We start from the raw sequence: 6,193 nt of genomic DNA, 5'->3' as shown, positions 1-6,193 counted from the left end.
GTGGTATGCGGGCCTCTCACTGTCGTGGCCTCTCCCGTTGCAGAGCACAGGCTCCGGACGCGCAGGCTCAGCGGCCATGGCTCACGGGCCCAGCCGCTCCGCGGCATGCGGGATGCATGCGGGATCCTCCCGGACCGGGGCACGAACCCGTGTACCCTGAATCGGCAGGCGGACTCTCAACCACTGCGCCACCAGGGAAGCCCCAAAGTGATTTTTAAAATCATTTCACTTGAGCATAGTTCCTGCAGAATATATTTTCCTTAATTCCCCTACAACTTTCTTTTTCTTTTCTTATTAGCTTTTTATTAAGATCCAAATATATATAGCATATGAGGTAAACAAAGTTTAAAGAAATCACCATTCCAATAAAGCATTCTTTTAAAGTCTAACATTCATAAATACAGAATACTGATATATTATGCATTCTAGTAATGATGGACAATATATATAAGTAAAAAACTCTGTACCAACAATCTAGGTTTGTATAATTAAGATATTGTATAAATTCAATTCTGCAGAATTTCTTCAAATAAAGGTGTTATAAGCATTCAGTTGTGACAGAGGCATCATCCTTTGTATCAGACCACACAAAGATATCCCAGAATGATATCAACTTAAGTGTACATAAAATTTTTGTAGTCCTTTGAATGTGTAAAGCTGAATCTATGCAAAATGTTCCTCTTCTGCTTCAGAGGATATGACTCTTACACAGATGTAGAGAACAAACGTATGGACACCAAGAGGGGAAAGTGGTGGGTGTGGGGGTGGTAATGGGATGAATTGGGAGATTGGGATTGACATGTATACACTAATATGTATATAATGGATAAATAATAAGAACCTGCTGTATAAAAAATAAAATTAAAAGAGGATGTGACTATTTTTTGTGTGGAAATAGGACACGTGGATGACCACGGCACAGCCACAAAGAGTTGTAATTTACCCTTCATTTCCTGAGAACAAAGTCCCAGGGATTAAATTTTGAAGGATAAAATTAGTGGAAATCTTTAGAAGAAACAAACAAAAAAACCCCAGCTCAGCTAATGTTATAGTTAACATTGTTCACATTAGTCATTGGGATTGTTAACTGAGAACTTCAAATTAGTTCAATTGAACAACTAGACTTAGATTACATGTTTATCCTGATATTATAAAGCAAAAAATATGAAAATTATATTTCCCTAGTTTTTAATATTTCATTACCTTTCCTATAGGAGTTCCTCAATTTTTTTGCCAAATTCTCTATTCCCCCCAAAATAATATTCTGCTATAACATATATTAGAGTTTTTCTTTTTCCTGAATTTCCTTTTATATTTCTTTTTTTTCTAAATTTTTAAAAAAAATTATTTATTTTAGTTATTTAGTTTTGGCTGTGTTGGGTCTTTGTTGCTGTATGCGGGCTTTCTCTAGTTGCCGCGAGCGGGGTCTACTCTTCGTTGCGGTGTGCGGGCTTCTCATTGTTGTGGCTTCTCTTGTTGCAGAGCATGGGCTCTAGGCACGCGGCTTCAGTAGTTGTGACACGTGGGCTTCAGTAGTTGTGCCTCACAGGCCCTAGAGCACAGGCTCTGTAGTTGTGGCACATGGGCTTAGTTGCTTTGTGGCATGTGGGATTTTCCCGGACAAGGGCTCGAACCCGTGTCCCCAGCAATGGCAGGTGGATTCTTAACCACTGCACCACCAGGGACACCCTCCTTTTCTATTTCTTTTCCTTTTTTTTTCTTTTTCTTTCCTCCTACCTTCATTTTGTCTTTTCTTTCTTCCTTAGAGGACCATATTTTCCCCTTTAAATATATTTTCTTTATATTTTTTCCTCACCTCCAAACATTGTCTCTATTACCCATTTTAGCATATTGACTTTGTTACTGTAACTTCATATTAAATGCTTATCTCAAATGTTAGGTGCTCTGGGGCAATTTATATTTAACAGTGAGGCACTGAGAATCAGCTTAGAACTTCCTTCACTACACACCAGCCCCATTGCCACATCACTGATTGATTGGGTCAGGACCAAAAATAAAGAGACTTTTTGGTTGTATTTGCTTTCCAGAAAATAATAACTTCACCATTTGTTTCTATTATAATATAAGTTTGGTTGCTATCTTTCTAGATGTTGAACTAGAGAATGAGTGCTGGGCATCAAACTACTTAGATCAAATCATCTTAGCTTCTTGCTTTTTCATGGAGTTAGGAATGTGGGCCCTACCTAATTCTTTCCAATGGATAAGCAACAAAGACAACAAAAAGGAGAACTTACTTATTTTCTTTGGTTATTGGTCAAAAATAAATGGTTTGCAGGCTTTCTCTGCCTTATAAACCTTTAGGTGGTAGCAAGTCATTTAGTTCAGCATAAACTGGCACATGGAATAAAACTGCATTTCCATTTTGGCACACGGAATAAAATTGCATTTTATTCCGTGTGCCAAAATGGAAATGCAAAATCAGGGCTAGAAAGTTAGAAATAACATGAATGAGTAAATATGTAAATAAAGGGAGATGAGATATCTCAGTATAACCCAAAGAGGTCTTTTTTTTTCCTCTTTTTAAGTTTGTACTTTGGGTGGTAGAATTAAGCTGCCTCACTCATTTCTTTTGATATGAATTCACTTATATTAAACTGAAGGACTTTGAGACTCACAAATGGATTTTTCCAAAAAGACTCCTCCGATTTACATCATGCACTCAGAGTTCAGTTCAGGATCAATGCTTTCATTAGTGGAGAGGCTCTATCACTTTCTGGAAGTAATAGTTTCTGGAATGGTAAAACATTTCACATTTGATATTGGTGGTAAACTAGAATTTATGGCTTATCCTGGTTGGCACTGACAGCCCCATATTCTCTCTCCAGCCTGACTGTTGCCCTGACCAGAAAGAATATGTTTTCACTGTTTAGCCAAGTTACCTCTGAGATGGTTGCCGGAGTTTAGGAAGCACTTATCTAGCTTTCTTCAGTTTCACACACAAAGAATGAGTGGGTAACATTTACTATGAATAAATCAATAAGACTGATGTACTAGAAATGCTGTTTGAAAAGGGCAGCAGCTTTCTGAAAGCTTTGGAAGCTAACTTTTAACTTTAGAGAGAGAGGTGAAAGTTGAAATTCAGATAGTGGGATTATAACCATTAACCTTTTTTATGTGTATAAGAGGAACTATAACTCACTGGGAGTTACAGCAACAGTAAGAAATTTTCCAAGAGATGAAGAAGCATGATAATCACTCATTCGTGCTTCAAGACATTTTGTTCATTCTGTTTTTAAAAAAGCTGTTTATTTTGTGCAGTGTCCATGTATTGGTCTGGAATTAGAATAAACCTTAATATATGACAATGACTGTAATAGAGCTATGAGAGCAGAAACCATTCTTTATAATTTTGAAATGTGATTCTGTACAGAATCGACTTTCTTTAATAAAATCAGAGAATAAATAGTAGACATTTCTACCCCATAACATATTATTTCCTGACTAAATAATAATCACAAGGTATGTTTTGGTAAGGATATTTATGAAGCAATAATTTGTGACAGTGATGATACTTTTTGGTTTACAGCCCTTAAAGAGGTACTGGAATTTTGACTTCAAAAAGCATTTTGGGGAATGTAATGTTTGTAGCTATAAATAATAAGAAGAAATTGCAGAATACAAAATAACACCTGTGGAACATTTTTGAAGTATTTTACAGGGAAATGATCTATTTCTAGAATCAATGAAATAGTGGTACTGCAGGTAATAGAGCTAATCCATTTTTAAAAATCATGTTTAGAAGATAAGGAGTATAGAGATACTGGTTGCTAAGGCTTACCACAGCTCCCCAAAAATGTTTATTCTTCTACATCAGACTTCGCAAGCATTCCCCCAAAACTAGGCAAACAGCATTCGATTTCAGGCTGCTTTATTCGTTAAGCAGGTAAGAGGTATATTTGAAGCCTCTCTGTTACTTTGGTAGATTGATTTTCACCATAAGATAATTCTAAGGGCTTGACAATGTATGTTTTATTTTCTGGTTTATTCCATACAGAAGAGGTAATAGTAACAGAGTTAGTAGAGAAAACAGGGTTTAAAAGTTAAGATATCTGGGTTTTTGTCACTTTTTAAAATGATATAAAAATTGCTGATGTGCTATATCTAAAGCATTATTTTAGATTCTGAAGAGAGGGAACAAGTGGGGAGGTTGTGGAGAGTGTGATACATGATGAAAGTATGGCCTCTGTCCTTCCTCTAAGCATCTTACAGTATAATGGAAAAATTAGACAAGTGCACACATCAGATGAGAGTAATTTAAATAGAGGACTACAGAGTATGGATTGAGAGGAGACAAAGCTAGGTTTTATGTTGCCATTTTGAATGCACTCATATGGCACAGGTATTTCTCCTGTGCATTAAGAATGCATAGAGTTAACTGGATATGATAAGATCAAATGAGTAAAGAATACTGTTTGTGTTGTACCAACAACTCTTTGTTTGAAGGAGAGGAAGGAGAGTAACTAGGGCAAAAGGTTCATATTATACTTGTATCAGGGAAATTGTCATGACGTTTCCAATTCAGAACCTCTGTTCTAGCAGCAAAGTTCCTTTTTTCTGCTACATAATTTATCATTCCCATCTTTCACCATTTACAGAGCTGCTAATATTTTGTTTGAATTCTCCTAAACAATTCATTTTTCTCTCTCAGCTGGCATACTCAGCAAACAGAAACCTGGTGATTAGCAGAACGACAAACATTTTCTAACACATGCTCTTTGGGGACCTTATGACCTTCAAGAACATATTCCAAGGATCTTAATATATTTATTCCAGCAAATAAGGACCTCCCTAGAGGACACATTTGCTACCTTAACTTGAAGATCTTCTCAATGTGGTTACACAGATATGAAAAATCTCTGTCATTCAAATTCTTACGGGAGAAGGGAGTTTTTACTAGTTGGAAACTCCCTAGCACATTTTTTTCCCCGAAATGTAAAACTTTTTCATATAATGATTGTTGGTAACCAATGATCTTAGAAATGAAGCTACTGTGTTATAGCAGAACAATCTCTTTCTCTCTCTGACCCTCTCTTCTGTCAATTTCTCTTTCTCTCTGTCTAAAACCCAAAATTACTGTAGCTGCTAACAAAGATTAGTGAGAATCCAGATTCAAAACAGTGATCCCACTAAGAAGTCTTCAGAAAAAAATGAGAGATTGAAGAAAACAGTGAAAGAGAGATTGGAGTAGCACCCACTTAAAATCCACAAAACTTTGTGACTTGACTGGACAGCAGGGTCACTGAGAAGGATGAGTTTCTGGTTTGGTCAGGACAATTGTTGAGGGGGCTCCTGTTCATTATAGTACAGATTACCCAGAGGATGATCATTCTGAGAGGACAGATACATTTATTATTAGAGAAAATGTGTGTGAGGAAATGGGACAATCCACAAGCCCTTGTTAAGCAGAGGGTTAAACATATTGGTTCTCAGGTTAGAGGACTAGACTTCAGGCTGTTTATTGACATTTGGATTTCCCTGAGTTTGGTAATAAATGAAAGAAACAAATGGGTACAGTCCCATGAAATGGACAGGTAAGTAGATGGAAAAGAAGATTCTTCATGGAGATCTGGGAAACAAAATATAAGAGGAAGAGAGTGTAACATGAATTATCAGAAATAATAGGAGAATCGGGAGCGTTCTTTTCAAGAAATTCATCAGAAAGACTTTTCAAGAAGTAGGGAATATCTAGGGGAGGGAGATGCTACTGAGAAATTAAGGAAAATCAAAAGTAATGGATTCATTGACTTTGCAGTTAGGAAAATCCCAGAGATTTAGTGAGACAAGTTCCAATAGAGTCTTGATAACATAAAGCCAGACTGTAACAAGTTGAGTAGTGATGGATAATGAGGAAATGACGACAGGAGGTAGATTTTGTCTGTGCAAAAAAGGGTGCGTTTAAACCAGTAATAGAGGAGGATAGAAGTTGAAGAAAAAAATGCTGTGTGTGGGCCAGTGATGGGTGATCTGGAATTCTTAAATTCTTAAGAAGGGTAAACTGAAATAATAATTTAGGTGTGTAAGTTTGCATTAAAAATTTATAGCATATACAACTGTGGGAAAATAAGACATCATTTATCACTATTTACTTAACTGAGATTAAATATATATTTCTCATTCTTCTCTAAATCACAGAAGTCTATGAAAACCAAAGCCAGTTCTTTCATTGCTAATT

Source organism: Aethalodelphis obliquidens, unplaced genomic scaffold, assembly GCF_003676395.1.
Source record: "Aethalodelphis obliquidens isolate GAN/ISIS:26980383/991018 unplaced genomic scaffold, ASM367639v1 scaffold80, whole genome shotgun sequence".
Taxonomy (NCBI): domain Eukaryota; kingdom Metazoa; phylum Chordata; class Mammalia; order Artiodactyla; family Delphinidae; genus Aethalodelphis; species Aethalodelphis obliquidens.
The sequence above is the reverse complement of the archived record's forward strand: the minus strand, read 5'-3'. Positions refer to the sequence as shown.